The 21,492-nt window shown below is 43.7% G+C and overlaps 1 protein-coding gene across 5 annotated transcripts in view; it reads right to left on the minus strand.

Moving 5' to 3' along the window:
* The window catches only part of ESRRG (estrogen related receptor gamma), a 461,392-nt gene that overhangs the window by 256,691 nt on the left and 183,209 nt on the right, over nt 1-21,492 (minus strand). Inside the window, exon 1 of one of the 5 annotated variants that reach the window (XM_085887368.1) lies at nt 20,371-20,508. The exons of 3 other annotated variants lie outside the window; for them this stretch is intronic. The gene's annotated coding sequence lies outside the window, so the exon portion shown is untranslated. Of the gene's footprint in view, nt 1-8,159; nt 8,338-20,370; nt 20,509-21,492 lie in introns of those variants that run through there. One more of the 5 variants, XM_085887367.1, reaches the window with a different exon arrangement.

Raw genomic sequence — 21,492 nt, forward strand, 5'->3', positions numbered from 1 at the left:
CCATTTTCAGGAAAACATAACTAGATCATGATATAAACCTCCCACCAAAATTTCATTAGGATCGGATCAAAACCCACGGAGCTATGCTCGGGACAGACAGACAGACATACAGACAGACAGACAGACAGACAGACAGACACACAACAATAACGAATATCGTGGTCACTTATATTTTTCGTGAAAATATTTTTTCGTGAACCAAAAACATCTTGACTAGTCAGTGAAAGAACACCAAGCTGCATATGCCAGCTAATACCAATCTCCCTAAAGACACAGACAATGGTTTTAAAAAGCTGGTCAACCATGTAAACTTGTCTAACTAACATCAGTGACAACCAACACCTATTGAGCTGAATTGCACCCGATCTAATGCAGCAGCTTGCAAATCCTGCACTTCTTCATTCGTATGTAGCACAAGGCTGCGGGGTAGCATCATTGGCTGAGGGTGCAGCTGTGTCGCTGATGCTCTGCCCTCTGCTGGTTCGGGCAGGAATTTGGAACGTGTCCCGGGTGCCCAGTAATAGCTTCCGTACTCTTCGGGAAAGACACCGTGGGATCTTTAACGTCTGCCAATGAATGCTGGCAGACGGGACACCCGTTTGATGTCCATCCAAGGGATGGCACATAAATTGATGAATCGCCATGCCTGCGAAACACCGGGATGGCAGTGTATAGCTGGGTCAGGATTCAAACCCAGGCTAGACAGCTTAGATGTGAGTGTGCGTACTTGTGGGCAATCCTGTCAGCCCAATCCTGCACTGTGAATGTTCCTATCTCCACAAAATGCTGGACAAATGACATCAAAATGCAGACATTTGGTAAAAGAGAATTGCACAAAATTTCTTATTAAAAAAAAAACTTCAGGCCAACATGAGCCAATGGATTACAATGTAGACTGAAAGAATGCCAAGCGTTGAGGACAATTTGATAATACCGGTAAAGTGATGACACGCCAACTTTACAAGGATCGAGCAGAAAATGGTCCGCCCTAACTTTCTGGGAAAGAACCGCTTACATTGAATCAAAAAGTCAAGCAGAAACAGACGTCTTTTCACTGAACTCAGGGAAACAATAAATATGGGATGCAGGAGAACCCGGATCATCTCGGATTTACATGCAAATGAGGTAATAAGCAACTGCACACATTGCGCAAAGATAGTATCAAACGCAAAAAGAGATATCTGTGGGGAACATCAAATGCTTTCTTCTGATCAAAAAACATCAAATGGGTACTCCTACATATTTATACTATCTCGGGCATCAATAAGAACATGACCAACTCGATATCTGCGATCACAAATCGATCGCCAAGGGTAGGCCTCCGCAGACGGATCGCCAGCGACTTACCCTCAGCCCACCATCCAATGATGGCCATATTTTTTTCGGACCATCATCTGACCTTGACTTTCAATATTTAGGGATGGCGTGTAAATTAAGGAAATGTGTTCCCATCTGTTATCTATCCAGAAAACTCAACAACATTAAAATCTGAGGAAAATTATTCAAGTTATGATCAAAAAGGTGTTTTTTCTTTTAATTAGGTCACAATCCGAAAAACAAAGGTCAAGGACACAAATCAAATATCAGGTGCACAACTTCAATGCAGGTACACTATTATGATGCAAGAAGATATTAGAAGGCAAAGTGGTCTTTGAGATTCCGCATTGGAAAAATTGAGCAATGACAAACAAAACAAAAAACCTTCTCTTTTTTTTTTTTAGACCACCATTTGACCTTGACCTTTAACCCAGAGGGGTATGATGTAAATGAAGCATAAATGTGCCTTGCTCTAGGAGTCGAGGCGATCTGTGGAGGGTAATTTCGTTCTGATCAGTCGCATTTTAGTCGAGTTTTGGTGAAAATATTAAAATGTCTTGAACGTGGCCACGACCTTAAAATTAGATCAAGGTCAAAAAACATGATGTCATCCCCGCATACTTTCATTCCCATAATTTATGCAAAATTTCATTCCAAAAACCCCGACCGGCTCTGAGATACAGCTCGGAAATTGATGCAGTTTGGAAATTTGGAGTGTTGGGAGTGCAGGAAGATGGGAAAAAAGTAATTAAATTGTGGTTTAGTACTCCAATGGTGGTGGCGGGGGGGGGGGTCTAATAAACCGTGTGGTGTCATTAAAAATTTGGGGTGCTAATTGTATAAACAAACCCTAAAATAGCAATAAACCTTCCCCCTATGCTATCGGGGAGGCTTAATAATAATAAAAAGACATAAATTACTCTCTGTGGAATACAAGGACAATGATCAGGGTGTATTAGAGTATTAATAAGTGGTTTTAAAATGTGTGGTTAGACCCATGGATATGACCTTGTTATCTGTGCAAAGTGAATATGCCAGACACTGACTGGTCCAAAATGGGTGTCATCTTTTTTGACAAGCAAGAAGATAACCGCAAGCCTACAACTTAGGAACAGTTCCGTCGCTGGAAAGGTTTTTATTTATTTTTATTTCTTGGACACATGTATGGTTGAGGCTCGTGTTTGAGAGAGAGAAGAATGGAACTGAACAATATGGAAAAGGGGAAACACCAACAGCAGAGTTGAAGTGAGAACGAGATCAAAGGGTGGTTTAGTACTCCTAGCGGGTCATGGGGGTAAAATACATGGGATAAAATAAATATTAAAGCGGTAAAAAGGGAGTAAAATAAATGGAGGACACATGGGATGAACAAGCAGCACAAAAGAAGACGACAGTGGGGATGAAACAGAAAAGGAACAAAACAACCGACAACTAACAAATGAAAAGAAGTGAATGAGAGATGGGGGACCACAATAACCTGGATAAAGGGAGTACTGGGAATGGAGAGTGCTTTCATGGAGTGCCTGCAGCACTTCTGGTCTCATGATATTCCACAATGTCTTATAACTTTACAAGGATAACTTTTATAACCTTATAATATCCAAGTGGCATGCCATCCACACCAGGAGCCTTAATGGAGGAGAGGACCAGGAGTATAAGTCTATACCCTGACGTTCAGGCAACGTTTCTGTGAACGCATTAAGCAAGTCAGAATCAATGTCCCAAGCACCAATGTTGAAGTGAAGAAAGAAACAACATGTACCAGATTCATTATTCCCTTTGGCTCACAACTCTGCCATTAGAAGCACATTGTTGCTGGGCCTTAGTGTTATTCTCCAAAGAGAGAATAAAGAAAACTTTTAAGGCGCATCCCCGAAACTTAGATTATACGACCCGAGAACCTGCCCCAAATCGCCATTGAATAAAACTGTTTGAGATATCTTTCTTACCTTTAAAATCTGTGTATGACTTCCCACCACAGAACGACAGAAGCTGACTTTGAAACTCCAACACCTACTTCACCAAAATAAGTCTGGTATTCAACTCATCACGAGGACGATGAAGCTCATATGATGAGCAGAAACCTCTAGTATGGCCTTTTACTTATCTCACAAATATCTCCGACTAGGAAATTAATCTTTCCTTCCATAAAGAGTTGCCCAAAAAGCTCCAAAAGCCTCGCAGAACTGAGCAACCTCCAAACGACGAACAGCAATAGCCCAAAAGTCACTTCTGCATTGCAGAGGGTAAAATTCGTCGAAGGAACCGAGCGATGATCTGGAAAACCAGATGGGAAAATAGCTGCACATAATACAAAATTACGGAAAACAGTTATTAACATAAAACCTATCCAAGCGGGAAAATGACGCTTCATTATTATAACAACAACACTGAGAAAATTGCTTACAATGTGGGTACTGCAATGTCTCCCCCATCAACAAAGCAAAACTTTATCAAAATGGTCGTTAACTGTCGAGCACTCTTGTGGAGAGGTTCAACATCACCATGAGAGATCGAGTTTAGATCAAAACTACTATACGTTTAAATCAACAGCCAAGCAAAGAAGATGCAGACAAGCCGCATGGTGGAGGAAAGGAGGGGAACCAGGCCTCGCAGCACAGAATGTAAGCACTAAACAACGTGAACTTCGGGCCTCTATAAACAAAAACAAGAGACAAAATGGCCACCAACAAATTCATGAAACATAGGTTTGATTCAAAACATTTTTGAGAAAATGAAAAAAGCAATTCCAACAAGAGGATACCATATTTTATATCTCCCCCATCCAAAGTGAAGGAGGTTATGTTTTCACCCCTTTCTCTCCGTTTGTTTGTTTGTTTGTGTACAGGATATCTCAAAGAGTTGTGGACGGATTCAGACGAAACTTGGTGGACATGTGGGGTGTGTAACAAGCAAGAATCGATTCGATTTTGTTGAAGATCTGAATCCGGATTTGGATATGAGAATTATTTATTTTTTTATAGTAATTCTTCACCATTAAGAAACAGGGCCAAAAACGATATATGGCATGATATTTCAAAAAATGTATTGGGCCCGATATGTTCTCGTGGATCAGGCATTAAGTAGCGGAGCTATGCGCTCCACTGAGCGCCCTTGTCATTTTTAATGAATTTGTTGGTGACCATTTCATGTCTTCTTTTCCGTTAAGTACTACTCAGATCAGCCTCATGAGCCAAAAACAAACAATAAAACAAACAGGTACCACGCGTCACATTCCATCAGTCAAGCAGGCGGGCGGGAAGGATGGCCGAGAAGTTGTCTCTTGAAGGAGGGCAGCCATTGACATTACAAGCAGAGTACCTACCCTACAGGAGATCTGTCACATCCCTTTATCTGGGTGGTGTATAGGCAACAGATCACTGCTTCCATGGTTCTCAAAAATAAAAAAATAACCCAGGGTGCACACATGAAGCAAAAACATGTGCACTGCTTATGTGCATATACAATGCATTGCGGGGTTTAAAGCTCAGCTAATTCCATTTGCACTGGCCCATAAGCTGACAACAGATGCATGAAGCCAAAGGCCTGAAGCCTGAGGCCTGAGGCCTATACAAACTATAACCTTGACAAGGCCCATGATGCCTATCACCTCCAACCTTTCGATATTTGATGATACTTTTCAGAGTCGCTTCAGTTTTCTTTTCTTTCTTATCACTGAACGGAAAACTTATAGGGAGGCATGGCAATTGCGAACACGACACTTCCGAAGATGCCTAAGTGGACTTTTGGATGACGAATGAATCCCAACAAGGACTTGTGCGCATTTGGTGTGTGCTCGTTTTCAGTGATGCACGTGTTGTAAACATTTGAAACCAGGGCCTCTTGAACTGCACCATCGACAGGGTTTTCAGGTTGGAATCTCAGATCCACACCTGTAGTCTACCAGTCTCAGCCTCTTTTGAACCACCTGCTGATGCACTTGTTACGGTGCAAGGTGAAGCCGGCGTGGAGGATGACCTGGGTGCTTCAAAATAAATCTCAGGAGGAGGATCTGTCAGCCTTACTTCTGGCTGAACAAGTCTGTCCACAAAAATTAACAACACCACGGGGTCAGCGTTCAAGCCAACATTATAAAGTGTTGGATTTTTTGCTGATGTTTCTCAAATGAAAAAATATCTTCAAAACTGGAACGACACTCGGTAGAGCGCATCCCTCCACCAGGATGAACAGTTTACGTTTTGTATCCCACTGATGGGCCAGATCTACATCTGGACCTGAACCAAAATCGAATCACCTTGTTCTTGTCACCGACCCAACTCATCCACCAAGTTTTGTCATAACCCGTCCACAACTGTAGGAAATATCACACTACATGTCATTTTTGGCCCAATCTCTCAATTATGAAGAATCACATTGGAATTCAAAATAATCCTCATCCCCGGCTGCACGTCCGGATATTCAACAAAATCTCATCAATTTGTCCTTGTCACACACCCAACCTGTCTGTGAAGTTTTGTCCGAATTCGTCCATAACTTTTTGAGATATCCTGCTCACAGACAAACTAACAGACAGACAGACTGGGGTGGAAACATCTCGGTGGCGTCGGTAATAAGAAGGGTAAAACAAATCAAACATTATGATAAACCTGAGAGATCACTTTTGGCAAAAGACCAAAGGACAGGGTCATGTAAAAGCCATGAAAGGCTGGTCAAAGCAGTACCACATGCACCTTGTTTCTGAAGGCCAACATACAAGGAGTCACTCCTCTGTTAATGAAAGCGTGAAACCCCTTCCGGCAAAGATATTGTATCAGGAAGCAAAAGTAGAAATAAAAGTTGAATAAAAAATAAATTAGAAAACAATTAAAAGGCAAAAGAAGAATAAAAATGGAGGAAAACAATCCCTCCGGCAAAGTGTTCATGAATCGGTTTTTAGAAACATGTTTTAGCCTTCAGGCCTCATCAGCAAGCCAAATCCCAAAGAGGGAGAAAGAAGGCAAAGATAGCACAAAAAGAGTTTATTAAAGAGCACAGAGAGCTCGAGAGTGCACCAGATTACGAAGAGTAAAGAAAGTACAGAAACCATCCAAAGCACACACAGAATGTCCGGAGATGTATTATTGGAAGAGAGGTCCCTTGCAACCAGGTCTCTTTGGCATCTGCTCCACACCTTTTGGGAGCCTGACCTGCTGGCCAAAGCAATCGGAGAAAACAAGAACGCACGGTGTGCCGTAATTATAATAGAAGTGCACGAATCGAGGCAGGCCCAAATTCCCCTTGGCCCATTTGGAAGTGCGGTGCAAGGCCTTGGCTCATTTTACCACCACTACATGAGTTCTTGATCCCTTTCGGTGTTCCGGCTTAGGAACCCAGGGGTTGCATCTGCTGTATACTTATCACCATGGTGTCTCATTGGAATTCATCGCAGGAAAAATATATTAATTGTCCGTCATCAAAACTTTTCTGAAATGATATACACAAGGCTGTTTGGGCAGCAGATTACCAGCAAGGTCTCTTGCAATGCAGGATAGCGCCAAGTGGTCCTGATGACTCGATTTCAATCGAACAAAGCAATGTAGGTTGAAGGAAGCGAGAAAAGAGGTGTCCGCGTGACTGCTTCAGTTGGTCATGCCGTTCTTTGGAATATCTCCTTGTCCAAGAATAACAAATATGCCGAAGTAGGACCTCAAGATGCCTTTGAGGTGCGCCACAAATTGCATCAGCACTATACTGTCATGTAAGAGCCGTACTGTTCCGTATGAATCATATTTTTGTGTATGAGCCGTAATGTCAAGAATGATTTGTACAGTCCTACATATATCGTAGTGTCATGTATGAGCTGTACTGTCCTGTAGGAATTGTACTGCCATGTATGAACTGTACTGTCATGTATGAACCATATTGTGTATGATCCATACTATCATGTATGAACCATATTGCTGTGTATGAACCATACAGTCCTATTTGAAGCATACAGTCATGTATGAACCATAATGTCATGTATGAGCAGTACTGTCCTATATGAATCGCACTGTTGTGTATGAAGCGTACTATCATGTACACACAACTTGTGCATCCATTCCCAGTTTATTTATTCCTTTCTCCACTCACCTTTTCTTCTACTTCTGCCAACTTCCCCTCCCCTTACCCACCCCCCCCCCTCCACATTTTAAAAACCTATTAAAAACTCATGGCAGTAGCACTCCCACAGTACATTGTGTAATGGAAAAGTTAATTTATACCATATTACTCCCATTAGTGTCATTAATATGGGCGGAATCGGTGTGAAATTAAAGGCTGAACTTTTGCGGTGCATACGGAGCGGTGCTCCCAGCGCACACGGCTCCGCCGGGGGAGATGCCAATGGAGGTTTGTGTGTAATTACCTTCGGCAGGATTTAAAATTCAACTCGCAGATGTTTTTGCCTGTCACAGCAGAAAATAACACCCACACACCCCAAGTAACGGCATGTTTGAAACAATCGGTGATGGGTAAAGAAGTGCAGATTTTCCATTCCAATTTAGGCCCAGTAATTGGACGTGGCTGGATTAACCGGGCTGTGTTGGGTATTAACACAGAAATCCCACAACAAGGCGCTTATTTCCCCAATATTGCACATTTCCCCGTCCTCGTGAAAATCCAAACTGAGCTTTCTCAGTGACGCGTCCCTTAGTGAGGCCAAAACCAGAAAACTTTCCAAAAAAACTACCCACGGCTTCCATGATACCTGGTGATGATATCGGGGGCGGGAAGGCCCTGCTGCGACAGGCCGAGAGATCACAACGATTTTGTGAACAATTGTGTGGAAAGGTGTATCAACTGAAATGGAGAAAATTCTCTCCGAGGTGTTTGTTCCTTCGTGGTGAACAAAGAGATCGTACCTGGCCCTGGGTATGCAGGGGCGACCGTTCCCTATAATCGGAGGGCTGCCTTTGCCACGGACCACACTCAAAAACACCATCCACTTTTGAACCAAGTAAGGCTCTCGATCCACCACAACCACCACCACAGGCTCGCCATTTTGCTCTCCATCGGTTCTGTGCTTCTTCTCAACTGTAGAACATCCCAGCATCGTCCAATCACTGCCAGCACAATGAACCCAACAGTGCCATGAGCTCGTTGAGCCGACGGGCAAGCGGTTTCTACTCTGTGGGCCATGGATTAGACAGCCTCGGCAATCCCACCATAATCCCCTGTGCATTATGGTCTCGTGGCCTGAACTGCGGATTCAGCGTCAAGACAATGATGGGACAAAGTCAGCACAATTATTTATTTATGGCATATGCATATCTGATCGTGATTCAATTACAAATTTGGTCTGCTGCTTTCACCACAACTGCGATGTGCACAAGTGGCTCGTAGGCACCACAACAGTCTTGATAAACAGGCACAACACATTGCTCTTACCTCATGATCTCACCATCACAGTGTTTACAACAATCTTGCAATCACATTATTCCCAAAACATGGCCACATCACCATAATTTTCACAACAAAGACCCTCCATCCATCCATCCATTGGGACCATACTCTGTGCAGAGTGTTGGTGCTGCCTAAGCAGTCTCCTTGGCAATTGGGTACAATCTTGAACGGGTCGCCAGTCCGACACAGGATACCAGCAAGCTGGCACTCATTTTGCCAAGCTCGGAAGGATAACAGGCAGAGTCAACCCCACCTGGTATTAATTCAACAGCCAAGTGGGATTTGAACTCAGGATTCTAGGATTCCAAGCCCACCACCCGAACCATTAAGCCAACACCAGGCATAAAGATCCTCACCACCACAATATTCCACTCAAACACTCCCACCACCACACAATTTTCAAAACAAAGATCCTCACGACCATAATACTCCCATCAAACAATCTTACGACCACACTATTCCCAACAAGCCACCACACCGCCACGTTATTTCCCAAAAAACAGCCACACCACCACAGTTTTAACGAGAGAGTTCAGAGAACACCTTAGCTCACGCAGTCTTGAGAGAAAAAAAAAGGACACGGGTAGTCGGAGTCTATAAGTGGAAAATTTGATTGGTGGAGATGACGTAAAATCCCGTAATATGTTGTGCAAGTATGGCTAAATGAAAGCGTTTTGAAAGTGACAAACAAGGCAATTTGTGTTCTCGTGTTCAAGTATATAATTCAACTTCAATAAAGTAAGGATTTTTAAAGTTTGGAGAATTTTATTTTTTATTTTTTTGAAAGTTTACCTCCGTTGACGGAGCTTATTTTACACCACTTTATTTAACAAGTAATACATGAGTTATTCGTGCCTGTTGTTTGTGTCCTTTAGAACGTCCTTAAAAACAGTACAAGTTTCCTGTTTGGAATGATTTTCAATTTTGTTTCACTGCCAGACAGGCAGAGTAAAAACAATTATCTAACTCCTCTCTGCGCATGCACTCGTAAAGGTACGGTAAAAGGACAGGTTCGTGTTCCGATTCGTACTCCAACTCGTGTTCAAAATATAACATTCAAGTGTAATTAAGTTGTTCTTCAATCATAAACTGACGATTGTACCAGACAGAGACAGACAGACAGACAGACAAACAGACAGACAGAGACAGACAGAGACAGACAGACAGACAGACAGACAGACAGAAGTGAACCAATCGCTCAATCCCGCTTTTCGCTTCATTTTTGTGGGGTAATAACAAAAATCCTCACCACCACAACATTCCCATCAAACAGCCACACCACCACACAATGCTCACAACAAAGATCCTCACCACCACAATATTCCCAAATAACAGCCACACCACCACACAATGCTCACAACAAAGATCCTCACCACCACAATATTCTCAAAAACAGCCACACCACCACAATTTTCACAACAAAATATCACCACCATAATGTTCCAAACAAACAGCCATGCCACCCAGATTTTCAAAACAAAAATCCTCACCACCACAATATTCCCATAAAACCACCTTACCAATCAAAATAAACACCAATTACTGCACCGTAGTACAACAGCACAGTCTCAACAACAAAGATGCACACTGCCGCAATATTCCCAACAAACATTTCCACCACACTATTCACAACAAAAATCCTCACCACCAGAATATTCCCTTCAAGCAACCTCACCACCATAATTTTCACAACATCCTCACCACCACAATATTCTCTAAAAGCAGGCACACCACCACAATTTCAACAACAAAATCTGACCACCCCAATATTCCCATCAAACAAACACCACAATTTTCCCAACAGTCTTACCACCCAAATTTTCTCAACAAAGATTCTCACCACCACAACATTCCCATCAAACAGCCACACCACCACAATTTTAACAAAAAAAAATCTGACCACCACAATATTCCCATCAACCAGATACAACACCACAATATTTCCAACAAACAGGCTTACCACCACAATTTTGCCAAAACAGCATTACCGCCTCGATATTTCCGAAAAACAACCTTACCACCACAATTTTCACAACAAACAAGCTTACCACCACAATTTTGCCAAAACACAGCATTACCACCTCAATATTTCCAAAAAACAGCCTTACCACCACAATTTTCACAACGAACAGGCTTACCACCACAATTTTGCCAAAACACAGCATTAGCGCCTGGATAACATTTCCAAAAAACAGCCTTACCACCACAATTTCACAACAAAGAGCCTCACCACCACAATTTTCACAACAAACAGCCTTACCACCACAATTTTCACAACAAACAGCCTTACCGCCACAATTTTCACAACAAACAGGCTCTGCCACAACAGTCAAGACAAAACAGTGACTCAATAATCCCAACAAACAGCCACACCACCCCATTGTTCTCAGGAAAGTGTACTACGCCATTGTTCCTAGCAGTCACCACATGGGTAGGGACACAGTAATGATCCTGTTCAAGGGTCTCACCATACCAGGTGTTAACTGCCATTGGCTCTGCTGGGCAATGCATAATAAAAAAGAATCACCGAGTAATTCTCAAAAAGTCACTTTTCTGCTTTAATCAGGAAATAGTGACTCTCCCCTCAGTGAACTGCCTCCAGATTCAATTTCCAAGTATGACAATTAGAACAATTAATCCAATCAAATATGATTTATTGGGTTTCAAAGCTCAGGCTCAGATGAAGGACAGCATGAGCCCCATCCCATTGAGTAGATCTTTCTTCCAGACGTGATTAAAAGCATTAGATAAGTCCTAATCAAACATAATTAATGAGTAAAAATTTGAATTGCTCATTTCGAAATCTGACTTTGGACCGACTGGTGCTGTCATTACGATCAGCGTGCGTGCGGGAAGCCGAATGGCATTCATTTACCACAACAAACTATGGAGTCACAACCAAAGCGGGTGTTTTCATCAGGGCATAAAACAAATTTCTTGTGGAAAAGACTTTAAACGTCCACGGGGGAGCCCACTGAGCGGTTTTGTAAATTGGGTTTTAACGAACAGCGGTTCATCACAATCTCAGGTTAGCAGGAGCTGCGGCGGGGGGGGGGGGGATCAGCAACATAATTGTTAGTGCGGTTGGAAGCGGTAGCTCGAATGGTGTCTTCATCCACCCCCAGCATGGCGTTGATCGACTTGAAAATCTCAACAAAGTGACCGACATATGCTCCAGCGGGTCCTTCATGCGGTGAGCTTTTCGGTCGGTCTGCCAATTAATTCATTCAATTGTCCTGATGGCTTTTGATCCCATCCTTTTCTGGTCCCTCAGTGCATCCCTCAGTTTTTGTGTCCATCCATCGATTTGCTCGTTTGTCTGAGTCTATAGCATGGTGTCATTGCATGATATCTCACCTCGTCATTGTACATTACCAAATACAGTATCTTCCCACCTTCTGCCCACCCCCACCCCCTCCTCTTTCTCCCCGTCCCACCCCAACCTCCCCTTCATTTATCCTTACCTGATGACACCAACCTAAACTTCAACCCGGTACCCATTGATATGACTAACCCAGCAACTCATCCATTCCTGATAGAGACGGAAAGAGGTTTGAGAAGTGCTTTTGTGCAAGAAAAGAAAGTGTCTATACCTTTTCTAAGGTAATGAAGTTCCAAAACGCTTCACAAGATCATACCAAGGTACATCTATGTACATAATTACATTTAATCTGAAATTGGCAAACAGACGTGTAATCGGTAAAAATCAAGAGCTTATTGCTCCTAATTAAGTGCTTCTGTCAATTACGGTCGGGCATTGATTTGAATTACAGCTCTTGTGGTCTAACAGGCAGCTATAAACGAGGTCCTTCACATCCCGAACATCTGCGGAGGAACCAAAACAATGGTGACATTTCCGAGAAGACGCTTCGGCGAGGTGCCAGCACGAAGGACACTGCTCACACTACTTTACACGGCTAAATTGGCAAATAACAGACTAATTCGAGCGGGATATATATGTCTCCAATTTGCGTACGCACTGCAGTCAGCGGGTTTTATGTTTAATTCAATTGTGATGCCTGCACCAGGCATTCTTAAAGGCCGGGTCTATAATTCAGTTGCAACGCGTCATGGACTCTTCCTTTCTGACGTGAAGAACTCGAAGCCGATTCACTTTGCTCCCCGTATGTATCCCATTACCTGCTCAGAGGTGTGCAAAGAGGTGGCTGCACATGTGTTTGGTGTAAGGAGTGGGATCTCAACTGTGGCGTCAGGCTTTCGAGACTCTCAACTATGGAATTATTTGAACTCGCACGGCACAGATTTGTCGAGCGCAATTTGTGGTAATTTGTTTGTGGAAATGTGAAAAGCTATCTGCACAATTTTGGGTTGGCATGGGTATATGGAACACCCAATTCATTTAAAAATAAATAAATAAAACGATGAACAACGTCAAACTACATGCATGGGAATGTGCAGGCCTACAATCCAAACGTTGTCTCAACGTGATAACGATTAAATGAGCAGACTACGGTGGGTCATTCGCCACCTCATTAATACCTACAGGCATGAACACACAGGCCTGGAGAGTGTACATTGCGTGAAATGGTTCCCGCACCCCCCATTTTTTAGGATGTCACGTCCCAGCTCCGTACCTGCCTGCAATCTTAAGCGGGAGGCATGCTGTGCGGTGACTCCGTCTTCAGCAATTTTTTTTCCGATGCTCAAAAGTGCTGAGGTTGCCAAAAAAAAAAGTCTTTCCGGCTGAGATTATTCATTCCTAGAAACAAGCTAGCGTCGAGTCAATGGAAAATCGATGCAAAAATGCCAACAGCACTAACATTCTGACTGCTTCGGCAACGTCAGTGTGACTGCACAGCAACTCTAACTTGTGCATTACTATTCCTCTACTTGGACTGTTCACTTGTGTTTTAAGATCTACAGCTTATGGACTTAGTCTAACCTTCAGCAGCGGTTCGTCTGACCAAAGTTGTTCAATAATAATCCATTATCTCGTTGAATGCCCTCAACCAATACTTTTCGTGACCAATGAAGGAGGAATTATAAGTATGCAATGAATGTGCAGTGCATCCGATTCATGCAAAATAAATATATTAATGGACAAAGTCGTGCAGACAATCATAGTTGTCTTGCGCGTACAACTGAGCAAAATTTGAACACAATATCAAAGTCGTGCGACACCTGGTGGTCTGAATAAGTAACTACCTGCGAGGAACAATCCACCAGCATTGTTCCCCAGCAGAAACTTTTCTCCAAAAATCTTTATTTACACATATATATTTATACACACACACACACACACACACACACACACACACACACACACACACACACACACACACACACACACACACACACACACACACACACACACACACACACACACACACACACACACACACAGTACCTATAGAAAATCTCCACCCCCTATCAAAATTTTCACCTTTTGTTGCCTTGTAGCCTGGAATAAAATTGCACTAAATGACACTTTTTCCACCTTTATTTACACATCGTAACCCACAACTTCCAAATGAAAAACAAAATCTACAAATGTCAGAAAATTAATTAAAAATACAAACCCAAAATATCTTGGTTGGAGAGGTGTCCACCCCCCTGACAATAGCGATTATAAATTAGCTCAGGTGTTACCAATCACCTTCAAAATAACACACCAAGTTAGTTGACCTCTACCGGTGTTAAGTTGTTATGATTCTGATTATTTCAGAATAAAATCATCTGTTCCTATAGGTTTCATCTGCTGGATAGTGTATCTTTTTATTATTTTTTTTCTGTGCATTGTCGAGGGGGGGGGGGAGGCAGGAGACAAGAGGGGCAGGAGAGGAAAGGACAAAACAGTGGGGAACAGGGGCATGAGGAGATCTGTGGAAGGGAGAGGGATGGGGAAGGGAACACGGGGTATACAAGATGGACAATACAGGGACTTTCAGGAAGGAAAGTAGTGAATTTGAAGGAGGTGGGTTTGGGTGGATTAACGGGGATAGAAAAGATCGCGGTTTTGGATGGGGGAAGATAAGAGGTGGTGGTGGTGGACAGCTGTTTTGAAGGCCTGGAGGGAAGAATGGGATTGAAGAATGTGTGGGAGTTTATTTCAAAGGCGGGAAAAAAGAGGAATGAAAGAGTGAAGGTGAGCAGTGATTCATGATTTTGGTCGTTTTACCAGAAAGGGGTTGTTGGCGGACCTTGAGCGCCCTGCGGAAATATGGGAGGGGGTGGGAGAGGGGACGACATATCGCAGATAGAGCAAGGGGGGGGGATTGAGACCGGAGAGGAGATGATGGAAGACAGAACGACCACCGCCCTGCTTGTAATGAGAGAGTGAGAGGTCCAAAGACTCAGCTTCATCACGGGAGATACCAATGATCCTAAATGCCTTGGTTTCCACAGCGTGAAGCCAAGAAAGGTGAGAGGCAGGAGCACCAGCCCAGATGGGAGAGCAGTACTCCATCAGGCTGCGGACGAAAGACTTGTATGTGGTCAGGATCTCAGGTGGGCTGAGGAAGGACATTGCACGATGGAGGATTCCCAGTCGGTGACTGGCTTTTGAGGCCAGGGTGGAAATGAGGCTTTCCCAGCAAAGATCATGGCAGATAGTGAGATCCAGAAGGTTCAATGAAAGGACTTCTTGAAGGGGATTGTTGAGAAAGTACATGGGGGGTGGGGGGGTTCTAAACGGTCCTTTCGGAGAGACATAATGAGAGTGTGAGATTTGTCAGGATTGAAAGACATGTTCCACGTGTTGGACCAATTTGTGATGTTATCCAGATCTGCAGAGAGAGAGAAGAAGCTGCTGCTTGCCAGTCTGAGGGATGACAGATGGTATGGCAGAGGGCGGAGTCATCAGCAAAGCGATAAAGAGGATTTCCCATTTCACAGCAAAGACTCAACTATGACCAAAAAGGAGCTTTCAAAAGACCTCTGGGATAAAGTTGCGGAAAGGCACAGATCAGGGAGGGGTATAAAATATTTCAAAGGCCTTGAATATCTCTTGGAGCACAGTGAAGACAATCATTAAGAAGTGGAAGGCGTATGGTCCCACCAAGACCCTGCCAAGATCAGGCCCTCCGTCCAAACATGATGACCAAGCAAGGAGGAGACTGATCAGAGACGAGCAAGGAGGAGACTGATCAGAGACGCCACCAAGAGGCCAATGGCAACTTTGAAAGGGATACAGGCCTTTATGGTAAAGACTGGTCACTGTGTACATATGACAACAAAATCCCAAGCACTCCACAAGTGGCAAGAAGGGTGGCATAAAACATAGGGTGGCAAGAAGGAAAGCATGACTCAAAAAGCTCACCTTGAGTCCCGTTTGACGAATGCAAAAAAAACATTCCAGACATTCTGAAGCCGTGTGGCAAAACGTTTTATGGTCTTGCAAAACCAAGATGGAACTTTTTGGCCTAAATGCAAAATGTTACATTTGGCACAAACCCAACACAGCGCATCATCCAAATAACACCATTCCTGCTGTGAAGCATGGTGGTGGCAGCATCATGTTTTGGGGATGTTTTTCATCAGCAGGGCCTGGGGCACTTGCCGGGATAGAAGGGAAAATGCATGGAGAAAAATCTGAGAGGAAAACCTGGTGCCCTCTACAAGAATGCTGAAATTGGGACGGAAGTTCACCTTTCAGCAATACAATGACCCGAAGCACACAGCTAAAGCTACACTGGAGTGGCTAAGGAACAAAAACATAAATGTCCTTGAGTGGTGCCATCAGAGCCCTGAACTAAATCCAATCAAAAATCTGTGGCATGACTTCAAGATTGCTGTCCGTCAACACTCCCCACGCAAATTGACTGAACTTGAACAGTTTTGTCCAGAAGAATGGGCAAATATTGTCCAGTCAAGGTGGAGAAAGTTGGTAGAGACCTATCCCAACAGACTCACAGCTGTAATTGCTGTTAAAGATACTTCTACCAAGTATTAACTCAGGGTGGAGGGGGGAGGGGTGGACACTTATCCAACCAAGATATTCTAGTTTAGTATTTTAAATTAATTTTCTGAAATTTGTGAAATTTCCTTTTCACTTGGAAGTTGTGGTTCGCTTGGAATCTCCAGAATGTCCAACACTCTCCTGCGTCTTGTACTAAATTTGAATGTGGTGAAAATCTCCGGACTCTTTCCAACACTTGAACAGTTTATGGAAAAAGCGCTTCTGAATTGGACCAGAAAGCAGCCGGTAATGAAGAACCCTGTCAAAAAAGGTGACATTTATGAAAAATGAAAACGTTGCTTTAATTCGATTTCATTAATAATGCGTACATTGTACGTATAGTATACGCTGTGATGAAATATTAATTTTTCATGGGGGCGAAGAAGCAAAACATCTGAACCCGCATGCAGCTCATAAATGTGTCCACCGGCGCCGTGACGGAGGAACAGAGCGATCTGGTGTGAAGATCATTGCATTGAAAATGGACCGCAGCCTTATTCTTCGGCGGAGTGCTTGGAAGAACATTTTCTGTGGCTAATGGTGACGTCACATGGCTCTGTGCGTTAAGATGACTGTGCAGTAAAATCCAAACCTGGTAAAATCTTCTCGTGACATGCATGCACCTCCGAGCAAAAAGTCCTAATATGAATCAGTCACGGTGGTTTGGGTCAGAGCATGATGACTGATACTACTGCTCGAACAGTTTGAACGTTGGTTGGGGACCTTCGCATACAAACCCATCTGTACGCATATGGCACGGTACTCGCACACTCCCTTTAATCGTCCGACTTGGCCACCTCCACCTCCCTTTCGATGGATATAAGCATGGTGGACAAAAAAAAAAAAACAACCCCACCTCCCCAATCTTAAAACAAGAAGTGCTTTGTCCTGAATTTCAATCCGAAGAAATCACCGAAGTGGATGTAGGCTTAAAGCTCGTGCTTGCCACAAAACCTCTGCGGGCCTCAGACGTGGTGGATAAAAGGAGAGGAATCGTGAAGCAGGTCATTAAAAGTGAACATTCCAAACACAGGCCCCCACAGCTAATCAGTCATCATGTGAAATATGAAATTCCACTCGATGCGTCTTAATAAGCTGCGCTCTGCCACCCTGACTCTCAACGCCCGTAATGAGGGCTCTTTGCTGTGCGAGACAAAGCCTGAGCCAAAAGGGGCTTCAAACGCAGGTTTTCTTTGTCGATTCAAACCAATTCGCTCAAGTAACTGGTCAGAAAGTCCCATCACGTGATGTGCAGTTCAATTCGTACGTGTCAGGTGCTTAGCCGGGAATGCGCTTGCAACACTTTACAAACATGGCGCAGATATGGAACTCAGCAAATGCACACGAGCATCACATAAATTACCAAGGTCCTTCAAAAGGATCTTCAAAAAACACACACACACACAAAATCATCTGCCCTGAGGCTGAGAGGTTGGCAGCTCCCAACTCCCACCCAGTCAAACGAAAAAGTTTTAAAATGGTTTGTGCTGCTTCCTTGCTTGACGATCAGCATTTTAATAGGATAGAGCACAAACAAACGACCATAAGGTGGAAACCATTGCACAGGCTTGATGGATCGAAGCACCTCCTCCTGCATTGGAGTTCCTTGTAATAAGGGAAGTCATAATTATTTATAAGATTATATAAATGCATTTCTTGTTTCCGTACATGCACCTCGTTACTCTTTTATTTGATGCGTCTCAGATTATGCTGAGTGTCTCGTTTGGAAAAAAAAAATTGAGCAAACCTCAATAATAATAATAATAATAATAATAATAATAATAATAATTATAACAAGAAGGGCACTCGGTTGAGCACATACCTCCACCACGCAATGCCTGATCCACGAGAACATATCTAGCCCAATACATATTTGAAATATCATGCTATACACTACTATATCGTTTTTGGCCCCATCTCTCAACGGTGAAGAATCACTTTGAAAATTAAATAATTCTTAAATCGAGATCAGGATTTTCACCAAAATTGAATCAATTGTTCCTTGTCACACACCCAACCTGTCCACCAAGTTTCGGCTGAATCTCTCCCCAACTTTTTGAGATATCGTGCACACAGACAGACAGACAGACAGACAGACAGACAGACAGACAAAACAAACAGACAGACAGGGGTGAAAACATAAGCTCCTTCACCTTCGGTGGTGGAGGTAATAATAATAATCTATATAATAATACACAAGATTTATAGAACCGCAAATGCTACAATCCTCCCACATGACATTGCAGGTGCACACACACAGAGTTCCATCACAAGACTTCGCCAACATCTGTGAACAATCTCCGCATCGTCTGGGTCCTTTGCCAAAACCGTCCTCTGCCTGAAATCCTGAAACATGAGCAGAGAGTGTGAAAAGACTCGTTTATAAAACACCAAAAATCAGAACGCAAGACAACTGCAACTGTCCGCAAAGCACTTGCAATGTTACCTTCCTTTCCTTTCCACACAAAACAGGCCAATTGGAGTTCACCTTTCATCCCGAGCCGCCGCTCACCCTCCCTCGGCACCAACCCCCAAATGTGTTTTTGTCGAGCTGTTATAAATGCAAAAGTGCAAGATCAAATTGAAATATTCATCAAAATCAGCGGCGATCAGTGGATTAATCTGTTACCCAATTACGGGCCGCAATCAGCGTGGATTTCGGGCCCTTTTTCCCCGTAGCAGTATTATTTCGTGCGACAGCACCACGCTGCCCGAGTAAATAGGTTCTGGACAAATGCCGGCTGTCAGGAGCTGCAGACCCAAAAAATGAGACTGACCTGAAATTTAGAGCCCCGCCGAACACATTAGCACTGAGACGTTAATCAATGTGACAGGGGAACAACGGCAGACCACGCTAATTTTATACCCTACGGATTAGGCCTTTCTCTCCATTACCGTCCTGGCTCTATCGGCCTCTATCGCATAACAAATCATTCATTGTCTTCTGCTGTTTCACCCCTATCTGGCGGACCCTGCCGAGAAGTTACCCATGCTTGGCTCTACTCTCAACGTAAACCCAACGTCACAAACAGCGCTCAAACCAAGGCGAGGAAGGTACAGGTTGGGGGTGGCGAGGGCCAGGTGAGCTTGCAGCAGTGAAGCCAACCCTCGACTTGTGGCCAAAGCAGTTCCATGCGTCGGCAATTTCTCCTTGGAGTGATGATGGAAATTTTACACCACCTTCTCAATTCCCCCATGATCCGGTCGCTCGGTCGCGCGTTCTCGGCCCTTCCACGGCCTTGGCAGCGTGCGACGACCAAAAAACTTCCAGTGTCAAACACCCAGCATTTGGCGGTGGTTGGAAGGGTTCACAGTGAAACAATTCCCTCGAACAAAGAAAATGAAAAGAACAACAGCAGCTTTGCACAGCCAGCAGGTCCAATTACCAAAACAAGCAAAGTTGTATGAAGTTTAACAGAAGTTGAAAAGCCGAACCTTCCCGATCACAGTGTGTGATGAATATATGTTCTACGTGATTGAAATGAGGAAAAGTAAAAATGGCAACAGCTCCACTGACCAGACCCAACAACTGGGATACTCAACCCTCTGATGACACTGGCGGAAGATATCAATGCAAGGTCTAACATGAGGCCTATCTCGCGCAGTGCAAGCAGCACATACGCATACACTGCCTCTCTGAACACATTTCTCTTCATTTACTGAAGCGCTTAGTCAACAAATAACTTGCACAGAAAAATGTAGAAATAATTATCCTGAAGCTGATAATATTCGACCGTCATTTTTAAACTCACTTAATCCCGTAGAATACGGCGTGCGGCCCACTCGTTCGAAGTCAAATGCAATCCATGACTCGCGCGTTGATCGTGTCTTTTGGCCCCCCCTGGTTTATGTGTCCACGCTGTGTTTGAAAAGGAAGAAGTATAAATTAAGCTTTTACTCAACAATGTAAGCGATGTTCATTATTAGTTTCAAAAAGTTCAAACTGACCCAGCAGTTCTTGGCACCAAATGATCATGACCGATAAGAACGTCAGACCACATCACCTCAATTGAATCTTCATCTACCTCCGTTGAAAATGACATCGAGTTCATGCACTTGCATTTCGATAAGTCTCCGTTTGATTCCCGACCCGATAATATACAGTCCGATTGGTGCTTCGCAAGTATCGGACATGTGCATGCATCACAAGGTGCACCGTCCGTCCCTCGGTGTGGTCAACGACGTGCATCTCGTGCTTTGGTGCACAGAATGTCTTCAAAAATGTGGAGACAGGTTTTGTAAGCCAATGAATCCAGTTCACGTTTTTCAATCCTGATGACAAAACCCGTGTTGGAAGTTCAGACCCATCGTGATGCTCTGAATGACAAGAGCATTGTCTGCACTGATGGAATTATATGGACTGGGGTCCTACCCGGATGAATGCAACACTCCTTCCCACACAGCTCACTTCATCATGGACTGGTTTTATGAAAACAACATACATCCATGGACAGATCAGAGTCATGAACTCAACTCAAATGAGGCGACGTCGAAAGTGACGGAATGCCATCTAAGGACTTGCCAACAGTGACCACAAAATCTGAAAGAATGAGAGGATGTGCTCTGCCATACTTATGGTGGATAATCTTCCAAGCTTTCAACAACTGCTCGCAGATGTCAGAGCAAGGTCTTGCCCATGACTAAGGTATCGGGAGGGTGTGCATATGAAACGCTCTCACACCACGGATTGATCTGCATCATCAATAAAATGGAATGTGTCCCATGACATCGGGGAGGATGGTACACCTCGTGTGTTATTTGTTTATTATCAGGGTCTTCATTCCTTGGTCCTGGTCATTGCTGGGTTTTTTTTTTCTGCACACGCAGGAAATGGCAATTAATGCTGAGAGAGTGGTTCTAAATCTGGCAGCGTT

Source organism: Eptatretus burgeri, chromosome 7 (assembly GCF_056783735.1).
Source record: "Eptatretus burgeri isolate ZD-2024b chromosome 7, Ebu_testis_v1, whole genome shotgun sequence".
Taxonomy (NCBI): Eukaryota; Metazoa; Chordata; class Myxini; order Myxiniformes; family Myxinidae; genus Eptatretus; species Eptatretus burgeri.